Below are 15,766 nucleotides of genomic sequence, written 5' to 3'. Positions count from 1 at the left end.
ATGGTCGGCCCACCTACCTATATGGGAACAAATCGAACGGACTCCTCATGGCGACACTTAACTTCCTTACCTGGAACGTAAGGGGGCTTAAATGCCCATATAAGTGCCGGAAAGTCCTGCAGTAGATGAGACGCCACCAGGTGAATTATTTAACTGCAGAAACAGAGGCCAAATTTGGGAAGAGCTGAGGCTGCCATAGATATTTTTCCTCATAATGCTCATATGCAAGAGGAGTGAGTATCCTGATACACAGCTCAGTGGGATTCCCTCAAACCAAGGTCTTAAAAGACCGGGATGGCAAAGCGCTAGTGGTTCAGGGAATCATCCAAGGGAAAGTATACACCATGGTTAGTTATTATGGTCCTAGTCAAGATACGGTTACACAGAACACATAGATTGCATATGACTGCGAACAATATTCATCAACACTCTTGTGCATTCATACAGAAAGTCCCTTCTGGAAGAACACTCTGGCCCTTTCCATCTCTTGAATCTCTCCCTAGGCAACGGATGGTGTACCGTCTATCTAAAAGGGATAGTCGAAGGAGTAACCCTATCCAACCTTCATTCATACTCACTTGTCATAAAAAACATACAAATCAAGTTAAGTTCAATGCAATATTGGCTGTACAGGGACACAATATCAAATCTTGTTGTGTCTATTGTTGTGTCAGTGTCCTATCCTTGTCTGGATTTTCCTTCTAAATTTATTCATCAATTGTCAGGGATGGCACTGATCACTAAAGACCTTCTTCTAATGAGGGCTGTAAAATAGTATCCATAAATCAAGGCTAGCGGGTTGGGTGCTGTAAAAGCAACCTAACAAAAACACATTTCTTTGTGTATGTGTCCAACTATTAGAAGGCAACCTGCATTTAATCAATACCCATGCGTTGGATGTGGATAGTTTTTTGTCACACACATATGGGACACAGTGGATTAGATTCAGTAAATAACGCTTGAAAAATACACACACATATGGTTGTTGAACATCTATCCGACCATAGCTTCTTACGTAGTTTAGAAACGTCAAGCTTTGTGTCCTTTGTCTGTTTCCACACAGTTGGGAGTGCCGCACCGCTTGTTATTCAAGACCATTTGAAAACGGATCTTGTTAATGGTCTAAATAGTCTTGCCCGTATGGCATTTGTATGTGCACGTAGTTGCACGGAATAGGAGAGAGGGACATGTATTGCTCCTGACTTCTGTGTGCATCCATTGTACAGAATAGCCCATTCCAACATGGCGATCTGCATATGGACGCGCAGCATATGCCTCTATTTAGAGATGCTCTAGCATTTGTGCCATAGAGACATCCACAGCACGACACACGCGTACGACAGAGATTTTGAACCCCGAAGGTAAGCATTTATTTGCTGAGCCACCGGCACCCCCTGACAATAGTGAAACATTAAAAAGTAGACTCTGTCAAGCCATGACAAATTCTGGAGCCCGCTATATTTTTATCCCTTAAGGAAAGCGAAATGACAAGCGTTCCAGTTGTTGCCATGACGACCAGCTAACCGTAGCCCAGACGGAATCACAGTTATTGATCCGCACGCAGCACAACAAACATCATTGGGTAAGCAATTAACTACAGGCACATGTGTTGATACCATACACGATTTTGAGTATGGGTAATGTATGAGTAAAAAACATTAATGTGTACCCCACTTGCAGATTGAACTATTGAGAGTTATGAATCCAGATAGGATTGTATCTATCCACTGCCTGCACCGTGCTAAGAAGGTCCTAGATGAACTGCGGCTAGGTGGAAGCCAATTTATTATTATTGGTATCACGTGGGTGGAGCATGATGCACTAACCGATATGGATATAAGGTGGATGAGATACTACACATTCAGAGACTATAGACTGATGATAAAGAAAGCCTATACCTTTCCCCCCTCTTTCCCCCACCCCCAATACCAAGCATGCCATTGGTGTACCGAAGTATAACATCCCCTGTTTCCTTTCATTAAGAGCACCAGCACTATTTAATAAAGGTCATTGTAAATAGGTGTACATTAGTACCTGTAGCCAGTTGGCTACTAGATTACTCAAGGGGGATACTTACACCATGCCCTTTTTTCTAATATGTTTTCCGGCTGGAACCGGAGGCATATACTGAATCATCAAGCTGTATTCGACTAGAATTAGATTCCACTATAACTGAATGGTCCAGAAGAAGATGATCTAAGCTGCCTCATCATCGAAACCGGTCGACCCCATTTGGCAAGAGCGGTCTCATGTCGAAGAAGATGTTCACGAACATGTTATTTGTACACATACACAAAGAAATGTGTTTTTGGTAAGTTGCTTTTACAGCACCCAACAAGCTAGCCTCAGTTTATGGAGACTATTTTACAGCCCTCATCAGAATAAGGTCTTTAGTGAACAGTGCCATCCCTGACAATTGGTGAACAAGATTTGATATTGTGTCTCTGTACAGCCAATATTGCATTGACATTAACCTGATTTGTATGTTTTTTATGACAAGTGAGTATGAATGAAGGTTGGATAGGGCTACTCTTTCGACTATCCCTTTTAGATAGGCAGTACACCATCCGTTGACTAGGGAGAGATTCAAGAGATGGAAAGGGTCAGAGTTTGTTTGCAGTCATATGCAATCTATGTGTTCTCTGTAACCGTTCTTTTGTTGAAAACGTTGACCTTAAATGGTTGGAAAATATTTAAGACTTAAAGTCTATAACAAATTATGCCCTACGTGTGTCTTAATCAAGATACAACAGAATCCCTGGAGTGGATTGAGAAACAACTAGGGGACATACCCGAGGGGGAAATAATATGGGGGGAGACTTCAATGCGGTACTAGATCCGTCTTGAGACCGCATTGGGGGGACCCTGCGCCCGAACACCATGGGATCCAGTAAGCTTCAAGGTATGCTCTTAGTATGGGGGATTGAAGATGTGTGGAGGGTAAGCAACACAGAGGCGCGTCAATTTACACATCACTCTGCCCCTCAGAACTCAGCATCAAGACTCGATTTCTTCTTGATGTCCCAAACAACTCGGGGTCAAACCACTGGAGTAGATATATTAGCTTGTACACTATCGGATCATGCCCCCGTCCTATTAACCGTTAACCTAGTTGGATGCGGAAAGGCGAGGCCTCCCTGGAGGTTTAAGAGCGAAGGACTTACAGACACAGTTTTCAGGGAAGGGCTGACAGCAGCCATAGACTCATATTTTGAACTCAATGAGGGGTCAGTGGAATCAGTGGGAACCCTATGGGTGTTAACCTCACCTGGTCTCTGTGGGGATGTTGGGGCACGGTTGCAGCCCTCCCAGGAAACAGGACCCCCTGATCTGCTTCCTTCTGCTGCAAGTAGACTAAGGGCTGCTGCGATGAATTATAACCCTGCTCCTGTACAGACAAGAGAGGACGTAAGTTTCATGGCCTGTGAGTGAACTCCCTCTCAAACCCTTCTCTCAGATTCAGTCTGATCCTTGTTATCTCCACCAACCCCCTCCTCACCTGAAGTCTTTATGACTGAGGTACCGTCTGAATCAGAGTCCCAGGATTCATCCGTTGGTATCTCCTTTCTTCTCTGTCTCCAAGAGTCGCTGGGCTTCTTGGGCGTCCTTACTTCTGGTTTGGTGCGATGGGTATGGGCTCCACTAGAGGCCACTTTGCCTGAGATGCAATTTGCCTGGCAGTGGGGACCCAAGGGAGCCCACCCCAGACCAGGGAAAAAGTCTTGCCGAAAAAACCCTGGTAGGTTGTGATATCTTGCTGGGACTACTGGTCCCAGAATGCACTGAGATACTGAAGGAGTAGGCAAAGTCCACAATGGCTCCAAATAAACACCCAAGAGGGCAGCAGCAGGATACTAGGAGTCCGGAGGGCTAGGTTGCAGAAGAATATCAGGTTCCTCGCAAGAACTGCGAGTTAGGAAAGAGGGAGTTCCAAGAAGGTAAGGTAAGCAGTAGACAGCATACAGCGGAACAGCCGTACGAGAACGGCAGAAACGGAAAGGGGAAGCCGTTCGGAAAGCAGCCAGGAGGAAAAAAGGAAAATAACACACAAGCGCTGGGAAACACTTTCCAAAATACTGGAAGTTGCAACGCAAGTGCGTTAGCAACTTCCGGGAATATAAAGTCAAAAGACTAGAACGCGCATAGCGATTCCAGGGAAGGAGTCCGTCTTCTACCTTCTTTCCAGTCTCCATCTTGGGTATAGTCTCCACGGCGGGCGAGTTGTGACAGTATGACCCCTTTTTAGGCCTCCACCCCCTGGTTTGCCGGGATGGAGGTGATGGAATCTCCGTAGTAGACGAGGAGCAGAAATGTTCTTAACTGGTTCCCATGTGCATTCTGACCTTGGGTATCCTTTCCAAAAAACCAGGTATTGTAATACACCTCTTTTGTATCTGGAATCCATGATGTCGGAAACTTCATATTCCTCAGTGGTCTTTGGGGACTTTTGAGGGGAGCTTCTTGTCTTTCGTGAATGAGGGTCCTCAATATATGGTTTAAGGAGTGAGGTATGAAAGACAGGATGAACTCTTTTGAGAATTGGGGGAAGGTCCAGTCTAAAAGCCACAGGATTGATCTTGGCTGAGATACGAAAGGGCCCAAGATACCTGGGTGCAAACTTTCCTGGATGAACCCATCTGGGTAAATACTTGGTGGATAACCACACCTGCCTTCCTACTTCCCACTGAGGATTTGGGCTTCTTTTTTGATCTGCCCATCTTTTACAGTCTTGTCGAGCTTTTGCGAGATTGGATTCTGATACTCGATGCATCCTCTGTATGGTATCCAGTAGATGACCCACTGAAGGTGTGTTTGTAGGAGGGATACCAGAGAGAGGTATATGCTTTGGGTCGTAACCATAGGTGCACTTGAAAGGACTCATGCCTAGGGAGGTATGTCTAGTGTTGTTATAAGAGAACTCGGCCATGGGCAGAAGATGGAACCAATCGTCTTGTTCTTGGTTACAAAAACACCGTATGTACTGTTCGAGAGTGGCGTTCAAACGTTCAGTTTGCCCATTGCTTTCCGGGTGGAACCCTGAGGAAAGAGATCTCCTGATTCCTAATGTTCTGCACAGAACTGTCCAGAATTTGGACGTGAATTGAGCGCCTCTATCTGAGACTATATTGGTGGGAATCCCATGAAGCCTGACTATGTCCTTCAGAAAGACTTCTGCAGTCGTGCTGGCAGTAGGGAGTCCTTTAAGAGGAGAAAAGTGAGCCAGCTTGCTAAAGGAATCGATTGTGACCATTATGGCGGTGTGTCCACAGGATTTTGGCAGCTCCACTATGAAATCCGTGGATATCTGTTGCCAAGGTCCTTCGGGCTGTTTTTCTTGTTGTAGAAGACCTAGGGGTTTGTGGTAATCGTACTTGTTTTGAGCACACACAGGGCAGGTCTTTACATACTCCTTCACATCCTTAGCCAGGGAAGGCCACCAAAATTGGCGAGATGTTAACTCTAGTGTGGCTCTTTGGCCCTTGTGTCCAGCAGAGGGAATATCGTGACACCAGGACATTGCTTGTACTTGGAGTTCTCGGGTTGGTATATACAAAGCTTCCTCTTTAAAGAGAAAGATGCCCTTCCCTTTCAAATCCATTTCTGTACTCCTATTGTTCTGTTGTTCCGCTTTTACCCGTTGCAAAAATGTGTTTATGTTGACGATGAATGTCTTCCCTGCTAACATAAGTTCCTGTTCTGGTAGATCTCCCGAATCTTCACCCATACTCCGAGAAAGGGCATCTGCCAGAGTGTTGTCCTTTCCTGGGAGATAGGTGATCTCAAAGTCAAATTGTGAGAAGAAATACGCCCACCTAGCATGTCGTGAGTTGCGGCATTCCATCCTTTGAAGGACTTTAAGGTTTTTATGATCCGTACGGACCAAAAACGGGACTACAGAGCCTTGTAGCAGATGTCTCCATTCCTCACACGCTTGTCGGATGGCCAGGAGTTCTTTTTCTAACACGGAATAGTTGCGTTCACTAGTGGTCAACGTGCGTGAAAAATAAGAGACAGGATGTTCTAAGCCGTCTTCCTCCTTCTGTAGTAATGCTGCCCCGATAGCACCGAGGGAAGCATCAGTTTCCACTATGAAAGGGCATGTTTGATCTGGTTGTCTGAGGATCGGAGCTGTTACAAAAGATCTTTTCAAGGTTTGGAAGGCTTGTTCAGTGTCGGAATCCCAATGGAATTTCACCCCTTTTTAAGAAGATTGGTGATAGGTAGAATAATCTCAGAGAAATTGGGGATAAACTTTCTATAGAAGTTCGCTAGTCCTAAGAATCGTTGGATTCCTTTGACATTAGAGGGTACAGGCCAATTTGTAATGGCATCCGTCTTGGCTGGATCCATCTGTATGTTATCTGCAGATAATATAAAACCCAAATATGGTACTGTGGATGCCTCAAATATGCATTTTTCGGGTTTAGCTAGTAGACTGTTTCTCCTTAAACGTTGTAAGACTTCTGTTACCAAGACACAATGTTCAGCCAGGGTGGCAGAAAAGACAAGAATGTCGTCTAGGTAAACGACCACTGAGGAGTAGAGCATATTTGAAAACACATTGTCCATGAATCGTTGGAATTGTGCCGGTGCATTGACTAGTCCAAAAGGCATTACTCTATATTCGTAATGTCCTAGAGGTGTCCGGAAAGCCGTCTTCCACTCATCCCCTTCGCGGAGTCTTAAAAGGTGATAAGCTCCTCTTAAATCCAGCTTGGTGAAGACCCGGGCCCCCTGGACAGCTTCAATGATGTCCTTCATTAATGGCATAGGGTATCTATCTCGCACTGTAAGACTATTCAGACCTCTGTAATCTATACAGGGACGTAGTTCTGTTGTTCCTTTCTTTGGAATGAAAAAGAGAGAAGCCCCTGCTGAGGAAGATGACTCTCTAATAAGGCCGTTCTCTAGGTTGGTGGCAAGGTACTCTTTCAGAGCTTGCTTTTCCGGTAGTGACAACGGAAACATTCTCCCGAAAGGCACAACTGCTTCCGGTGTCAGATCAATCTTGCAATCTTCTCTGCGATGTGGTGGTAGAAGGCGGGGTTGTGTGTCTGTGAATACATCAATGAATTCCTGATAGGGAGCTGGTATCATGTTGACACTGAAGGAATGATGCAGTGTTGCTTGAATGACTGGGGTGATTTTTGTAGTTAAGCAATGTTGACTGCAGTACTGTGATTTGAAGTCTACTGTATTCAAACTCCAATCAATGTGAGGATTGTGCTTTCTTAACCAGGGAATACCTAGTATTACCGGAAAATGTGCCGCCCTGATCAGATCAAATGAGAGGTATTCCTGATGATTAGCCATCTTTATCTTCAACTCCTGTGTTTCGTGACTAATTGGGCCTGATGTTAGTGGGGTACCATCGACTCCTTCCACCGGTATAGATCTGATCTTCGGTCGTCTGGGTAAGAGATGTTCCTCGGCCCACTTGTCGTCCACAAAGTTGCCAGCCGCTCCACAGTCTAACATGGCTATGCACTCCACGGACCCTGTCGGCTCCCATTCTATTAGTATCTTGATCACCATAAGACTGCAACAGTCCAAAGCCGAAGGCTGCGCTAAGTGACAGGGATTTATGGTGTTCACCCCTTCCCTTTCCCTGTTTAAGGTTGGGGTCCTTCGTTTCCCTGTCTTTTGGGGGGTACTGCAGGACAATCTCTTAATAGATGGCTGTTCGACCCACAATACATACACAAGCCGAAGTCCCTTCTTCTTTTGCGTTCGCTAGTAGATAGAGGTCCACGTGTGGTTCCAATTTGCATAGGTTCTTCTGTGGATCTCTTTTCAGGCATCGAAGAGGGGTTTGGTCCTGATAAAAAATTGCGTGGTCTTCTTCTTTCTGCCTTCCTTTCTGCCATACGGAACTCTACTTGTAAGACTAAGGAGACCAGGTCTTGGAAAGAATTAGGTCTGGCAACTCTTGCCAGTTCGTCCTTAATGTCTTCGTGGAGTCCTCTTCGGAATATAGTCTGTTGGGCAGTTTCAGGCCATCCTGCTTCTGCAGCTATCCTTTGAAATCTCACAAGGTACGTTTGAACGTCCGATGACCCTTGTCGTATGTCGAGTAGATTTTCAAAGGCGGAATACAAGACCTCCGGTCTCTCGAACCTTTCTTTTAGTCGTTGTGTGAATAGGCCGTAATCAATGAGAACCGGATCTGAAGTAGTAACAAAAGGCGTAGCCCATGCCAGAGCGTTGCCTGTCAGATTGGATATCAAGAACCCAACCTTAGTTCTGTCTAATTCGTATGTCCTGGGGCGAAAGGCGAATTGGATTGTGCAGGCATCCAAGAATTCTTTTAATTTCTTTGGGTCCCCCTCATATTTCCCACACGACAAGGGAAGAGGGAGTAGTTCTCCTCTGTTATCATCCCGTTGAGGTGCCCGTTGTCCCAACTGTTGAACCTGTTGCTGTAATGCTGTATTGTCAGCTCTTAGGGACTGTACTTCAGCCGTCAGGGCCTGGATGGCGTTTACCATTTCTTGGTATTGTTCTAGGGAGGCCATAATCTCTGGGCGTTGCAATCTCTCAGATTCAGTCTGATCCTTGTTATCTCCACCAACCCCCTCCTCACCTGAAGTCTTTATGACTGAGGTACCGTCTGAATCAGAGTCCCAGGATTCATCCGTTGGTATCTCCTTTCTTCTCTGTCTCCAAGAGTCGCTGGGCTTCTTGGGCGTCCTTACTCCTGGTTTGGTGCGATGGGTATGGGCTCCACTAGAGGCCACTTTGCCTGAGATGCAATTTGCCTGGCAGTGGGGACCCCAGGGAGCCCACCCCAGACCAGGGAAAAAGTCTTGCCGAAAAAACCCTGGTAGGTTGTGATATCTTGCTGGGACTACTGGTCCCAGAATGCACTGAGATACTGAAGGAGTAGGCAAAGTCCACAATGGCTCCAAATAAACACCCAAGAGGGCAGCAGCAGGATACTAGGAGTCCGGAGGGCTAGGTTGCAGAAGAATATCAGGTTCCTCGCAAGAACTGCGAGTTAGGAAAGAGGGAGTTCCAAGAAGGTAGGGTAAGCAGTAGACAGCATACAGCGGAACAGCCGTACGAGAACGGCAGAAACGGAAAGGGGAAGCCGTTCGGAAAGCGGCCAGGAGGAAAAAAGGAAAATAACACACAAGCGCTGGGAAACACTTTCCAAAATACTGGAAGTTGCAACGCAAGTGCGTTAGCAACTTCCGGGAATATAAAGTCAAAAGACTAGAACGCGCATAGCGATTCCAGGGAAGGAGTCCGTCTTCTACCTTCTTTCCAGTCTCCATCTTGGGTATAGTCTCCACGGCGGGCGAGTTGTGACACCTTCCTCCCATAGCCTGGTGAGCATACATCGTCCCATTAAGGCTCACCTGTAGATTATTAAGGGTGAACTCTCCGTCCTGCTACTTCTGGCAGGGGCGCCTGTAGAATGGGGACCTAGTTCCTTCACTGGTCCTTTATACGTGGTGTCCAGTCCAGCTGCGACGATGCCACGCCTTTCTGGTAAGTGTCTTTCGGTTTTCAGTTTGTCTTGGTATTGTCTTGTTCTCAGCCTGTTGTCAACTCTGTAACAATGTCTATCTTTTTTCCCCAACTAGGTGTGATTGCGGTCCGCAGAGCAGGAGAGCCCGAGGGGGCTCCAGATGAAGAACGGAGGATCCCACGGCGGTCCGGCAGCAGGTAAATGAGCATTTAAGGACAAACGCAAAGAGTTTTGCAAGCGCTGCCTTAAACTGCAGGTTCGTATTTCTAACCTGGCCTTTTGTCTTTTTACAGGGTCCGCCTTCATGGGAGAAGAAGATGTCGTGCTGCGGTGTCAGGAGCTGGAGTCTGCGTGCCGGAGATGAAGAAGATGTTGTGCCCAGAACTGAAGACCTGCGATCCGGAAGCTGAAGAATGGATACCAGGCTTAGCTGCGAAGAATACAGATGGAAGCTCACTCCAGGAGGTAGGCGTATGGACTGGAGACAGGATTCCCAAGGTAAGGGCTACCCAGGCGGCGGTGAGCGTTACGCTGCATGCGAATGCAGATTAACGCAAAGCGTGCACCTTAGGTTTTAGCTGGCTTTTATAGCTGAGCTCCTCAGGCCACGCCCACTACCTAAGTTCAGCTTGCCACACCCTGCCACTCCTTGAAGAGGCATGTGCAGCTGAAGATGGAAAGCCACGACCGGGCTAACTGCACACTAATGGAAAGCTCTTGAAAGCTGGAAGTTCTTTAAAGCATTCCTGTCCAAGAGGTTCCAAGCACTCCTGCCCATAAATAAAAAAGTGCTAATTGCGCACTAATGGAAAGCTCTTGAAAGCTGGAAAGTTCTTGAAAGCATTCCTGTCCATGAGGTTCCAAGCACTCCTGCCCATAATAAAAAGAGTCTTGTTTATGTTTCTCCATGAGCCTGGCGCCAGAGATGCCAGGACTGAGTCCAACTGGTCCCCCAATGTATAAACATCCCAAAGGGGTGTGTGTGAACCATGGTACCCCTTGTTCCCTCCACTTGCTGATGTAGTTCTTGTGATCCTGGGCAAGTTGCCATGACAATGGGAGGAGTTTAAGTGCGTGATCCGAGGGGAGTGCATAGCGGCAGACTCTGGGATCATAAAGCAGATCAGGAGTGTATTGGCTGATAAGGAGGCAGCTATTCGCATCTTTCAGGAGGCCACCCCTAACCCTACATGTACTCAGCAAACAGAAATAATGCAGAGGCTCCAGGAGTTTCACGCCCTGGAACAAAGGGAGATAAAGTACCTGTGGGATAGGACGGCACCCAACAATATGGTGAAGGCCAAGCATCAGGACGGTCACTAGCCAAAGCGAACAGGATGGGAGGTCACGAGGGTAGGATAGCGAAGATAACTGATGAGAATGGGGCAGACCAGTTTGAAGACTTGAGAATAATCCAAGTGTTTCACAGGTTTTACTTTTTTATTTTTTTATTTATTGTGATATGACCACATTTGGGTTTTTTTTACAAAAGAAAAGAGCAATAGCAGTAACTTAATTTCCATTACAACCTATTCATCACATTCATGCAGTTCTCACATAGTTAATAAATAAATGGTGAATTAAAATTAAACAGTACCAGTCAGGAGTAAGGTAGTCATTCAAACATTTCTCCTCTCCATTAAGATAACTATTTTACCAGTATTTTTGTGGGATAAAACCTGACTGCTGCAATACTCTTATTACATTTAGAGTCAATTTGATTTCGTGACCAGCAATCATTCTTTCCCAAAAAGCACTTGATGACAACCGATCGAGTGATCCAACTGAGGTACCCAGATGTTCAACCCTAATGTCCCAGGTGCCTTTGCAGAATCTCAATAAATGTTTGAGTGTTTGTTTGTTTGGGTCCGAGAATTCCATGCATAGGCTCCGAGTCCCTTCTGTGAGACCCCATTTGGTCAATACTGCGCCCGTCTTGATCAAATTCAGGCATACTCTTATGAAATTCTGCCTTCCTTTTACATCTGGGAATTTTGTCAGATACCTCGGGACAAAACCCTGCTTTTTCCCCATACTTGAAGAAGGATCCAATCTCTCATTGTCAAGGCTTTCTTAACTTTCAGTGGGTTTGTAAGTAATGTAGATTGATCTAATTCGCAATAAATCAGCAGGTCTTCTGCCATCTGCTTTAGTTCTCTCAAGGTTAATGAGGTGTCTAAATTGAAGCTGACCAAAAGATCTTCAAACAATGTATTAGTTGTTGACACCAAAATAGATCTATATAAGGAAAGTAATTTCCACTCTACTGCGCTCTTAAGGGATTTTAAACCTAGTTCATATCTGAGTGTGGGCGTGTGAAGGCCTTTGGGCAGACCTAATACCTGCTTCCAGATATAACTTTCCAGTTTTTGCCAGTCAATTGACCATAAGAGCGGTTTTGCCTCAATTCCATATAAGAGTACAGGAATAACTTTTGCCACATAAAACTTTATTATTGGCATGATAGAAAATTTGCCATACAAACTGGAGATCTTCTTCATTTGGGCTATCAATTGTGTGCATTTAGCCAATAGTTCCCCATACTGTGTCTCTACTGTGGGGGCTGCATACAAAGTGAAGCCAAGATATATAACTTCTTTTACCACAGGGATCACACAACCTCCTATTGACCAAGGAGATTTGACTTCTTTAAGTCCCTTTCTTCCAAAGACTACCACCCTTGATTTTTTCGGGTTTACCACCAGATCGTTTGCTTTCATATACAGATCGAGTGCCTGTAACAGTATTTGCAGGCCGACAGGAGTCCTGTCTAGCAGGACTATATCGTCTGCGTACATAAGCCATTTTATGGCTAATGAACCCACCTTAGAACTTTCCAATGCTGAGGACTCAATGACCTGTCCGAAATCTCCCAAATAAAGCGTAAAAAGAAATGGTGCCACCATACAACCTTGTCTGACTCCTCTATTTATACTTATATACTCCGACAAATGTCCAGCTGTGCTAAGTCTTACTCTGGCTGTGTTTCCTTCATGAAGGTTTACTAGAATGTTTGTCAGAGTTTTCGGAGCCCCTTTCTGTTCCACCTTGAGCCAGAGCTTGTCCCGGTTCACCATGTCAAAGGCGCTCGACAGGTCAACAAACGCACCATGGAGTCTTCCTAATTTTTTTAAATCTTTATAGTTTGTTAATGAGGCAAGTATAATACTGTTCAAAGATGTTGAGTGACCTCTTCTAAACCCTGTTTGTTGTTTGGGGATTATATTATTTTCTCTTGCCCTGGTTTCCAATTCTCTTAGTACTAGACTGGTGAACAACTTGCTCTCCACGTCCAGCAACGTGATTGGCCTGTAGCTTATTGGGTTTCTTCAATCCCCCTTTTTGAAGATTGGGATTATGATCGCCGACCTCCAAGAAGGGGGAATTACTTTGTTGTCTATCACTCCCCTAAATAGTGTGTACAGAATTTCTGCCCACAGGGTCCCATTTCCTTTAAGGACTTGATAGGTTAAACCGTTAGGGCCCGCAGATCTGGACGAGGAGGATTTTGTTATCAAATTCAAGACATCTTCTCTGTCAAAACTCAGACCTCAATCTCCGTTGCCCCCCTTAAAAATGTTGGTTCCCGGTGGTTTTTGATATTTCTCACCAAAATGGATCAGCCAACACTCTTCTGGTACATTATTCATTTGAACAATATCTTGGTCTGTTTTAAGTGCGTTAATAAGTGACCAAAAATTTCGAGAGGAATTATTTTGCAAGGCTCGCAACATTTCCTCTCCATCGTTTTGCCACAATTCTTACCTATGATGTCTGGACCAGCTCCTTAAGTTGTGTTTAATTTTTTTGGTCTCTATAGCAAGATCTACAATGCTTTTTGCTGATTTTTTTGCAAGTCTTAGTTGCCTCCGAGATTCACGTTTTTTTGCCCATATAGCTTCATCAAAATGATGTTTGTGGGTTTGTTGGAGGCCCTTCTGAATATTCTTTGGGCGATCAATTGACCATGTAAAATCATGAAAGGATAGCGGCTTACAATTTTGGTATAGAACTTCAGGACACTCCCAATTATAGAGTCTGTCAAGACCATCGTTTAGACGTGCCCCTTCTCTCTGATATTTAACCAGCCGATTTTTCTGGGCGTTTACAACTACTCGATGGTCCCAGACTTCTATTGTATCTCTACAGTTCCAACTTATTTGCGTTACCAATCGCTTATGGTCACTTGTTCCACCATCTTCTACTGTGAAGTGTGTACATTTCCCAAACCAATTTGTCGATAAGAAGACATAGTCCAATTTTGACTCTGTGGCCCCCCTCCCCCATGTAGTGGCAGGTGGTACATCCCCTTCTACAGATCCGTTCAAAAGTTTTAAATCCCATTCTTCGAAGAAATTCAACCATTTTTACCATTAAATGTTATTTCTTTCATTCTTCCCTTATCACATTTGTGTTTAATTGTGATACATTGCGAATTTAGATCCCCTGCGACTACTATGTAGGCCCCAGGATAAGTAATCCTAATGTCGTTGAGAACTACCGAAATCAACCCTAAAAATTCCAATATTTTTTCCCTGGCCGGGTTACAAAACAAATTGATGATTATTATCTCCTTGGTTAATGCATTTTCTAGGGGAGTGACTGCTCTTACCACGAGGATTCCTTCTGGTTTGCACGGTATAGCTGTTATTTCTTTAAATAAAACCTTTCTGCAGGCAATTAGTAAACCCCCCATCGGTCTACCCTTGGCTTTGCTATAGGCTGATTGTATTATCAGGTTAAAACCTTCAATTTCTGGTGTATTAACTAGCCAGGTTTCTTGCAATAGGATCAAGTCACTCTCCCCAAATAACAAAGTCTAATTTTATTATTTTTGAATGTGCTGGACCCTCGTGTGCTCCAACTAGTAATTCTGAAGTTTTTACTACTAAAGAGACGCCTGTGCGACTCCCAGCTTCTGGCAGACTTGCATAATTATTTCTGGTAGCATCGGCCAGGGTAATGGTTGTAACCCTTCTTTTATATGATCATCTTTCGTTTTTGCTGGTTAACTTGTGTTAGTGAGCTATTTCCCTGAGTAGCTCCCTTTTCCTCAGCTCCTTCTACTCCTGTACATAAAAATGGCAATTTATCATGCACTTCCAGACCCAAGCAACACAACTTTTCTGCCAAATTTAGGAGGGCCTTTACCCCCAGTTTGGATACAAATCCCACTTCAGCTAAACTTGTACAGTCCGGTTTTGGAAAGCGAACATATTCAATGTCTTTTGTTGAAAAAAGATAAAGTTCTGGAAGTTTTTTAACTAATGACAGGATCGCTCCTCTATTCAAAGGTTTACCGGACTGTTTGTTTTCTTCATAAGTGAACCAAGGTCTCGGGATAGCATAAGGGTTTTGGTCATCTTGGAAGATTGCTGATCTCTCCGCCATAACTTCAGAGGATTGATTTACCACTGGTGGCATCACGTTCACTTTGTTTACAACATCTGCCAATAGGTCTAATTTGTTGGTCTCCGATTTGGATGTGAGCTCATGATTTTTGCCCTCTGAGTAGACTGTCTCTGGTTTCGATGATTCAGCTAGACATCCAATCTTTACTCTTGACATATTAAATATTGGAGCAATCTTTAAGCCAGTCTCACTCTGTGTAGAGGCTTTAGGATCAATTTTCTGTTTGGGCAGAAATATGGGAGCTAATTTTAGCAGCTTCCCTGTGGTCTTAGATCTGAGAGCATCAATTTGCTGTGGGTTTTTGTCTAGATTTACTGATTTTTCTTCGGTCTGAGTGCTCATAGATTTTTTAATCATTTGTGTCTCTTCCGCTGCTTCTGGGACACAATCAGTTTTTTTTTTCCTTTGTCTTTTTTTTACTTATTTGGTCCTGTTCTTCCCTCAGCTTCCTGGGGGGGAGGATCTTTTTCTGGGTTCCCATAATTCGTTTCCAATACGATATGGGTTTCACGATTTTTCCCCGGGTCCGAAAATCCCCTTTACAAAGCTGTGTACATTTGATTTTTTTGTTTTAGAGCCTTTCATATTCTTTGTTTTCTTATCTTGTCTGCAGCTAGACTTAGGTGACGTTTGATTTAATTTTTGATTTTTCCGCCTTTCCCTTCTCCGTTTCTTGTAAGTTTGCTGGGTACTCTTCTTCCATGAATTTACATTTTTAGTCACTTTTTCGGTAGTGATCTCAATTATTTCATCGTGGTTTTCTGTGAGCTGTTCCGATGAAAAGTCTGCAACTTGTGCCAGGCGGCAGAATTCTTCCATCACAGACTCGGATAGAGGAGTGTCATCAACAAAATTGCTTGGTCCAGGCGGTAAGTCATC

At 44.6% G+C, this 15,766-nt stretch overlaps 1 protein-coding gene across 7 annotated transcripts in view; it reads left to right on the top strand.

The window, feature by feature from the left end:
* The first annotated feature begins 1,258 nt into the window (after positions 1-1,258).
* Positions 1,259-15,766, top strand: part of LOC138580901 (gastrula zinc finger protein XlCGF57.1-like) — a 314,301-nt gene continuing 299,793 nt past the window's right edge. For all 7 annotated transcript variants that reach the window (XR_011304367.1, XR_011304366.1, XR_011304369.1 and 4 more), the window contains exons 1-2: positions 1,259-1,361; positions 1,476-1,582. The gene's annotated coding sequence lies outside the window, so the exon portion shown is untranslated. The remainder of the gene's footprint in view (positions 1,362-1,475; positions 1,583-15,766) is intronic.

The sequence above is a fragment of the Ambystoma mexicanum genome, chromosome 3p (genome assembly GCF_040938575.1).
Source record: "Ambystoma mexicanum isolate Mex_15411 chromosome 3p, UKY_AmexF1_1, whole genome shotgun sequence".
NCBI lineage: Eukaryota > Metazoa > Chordata > Amphibia > Caudata > Ambystomatidae > Ambystoma > Ambystoma mexicanum.
This window is presented reverse-complemented; position numbering and strand designations above follow the sequence as displayed.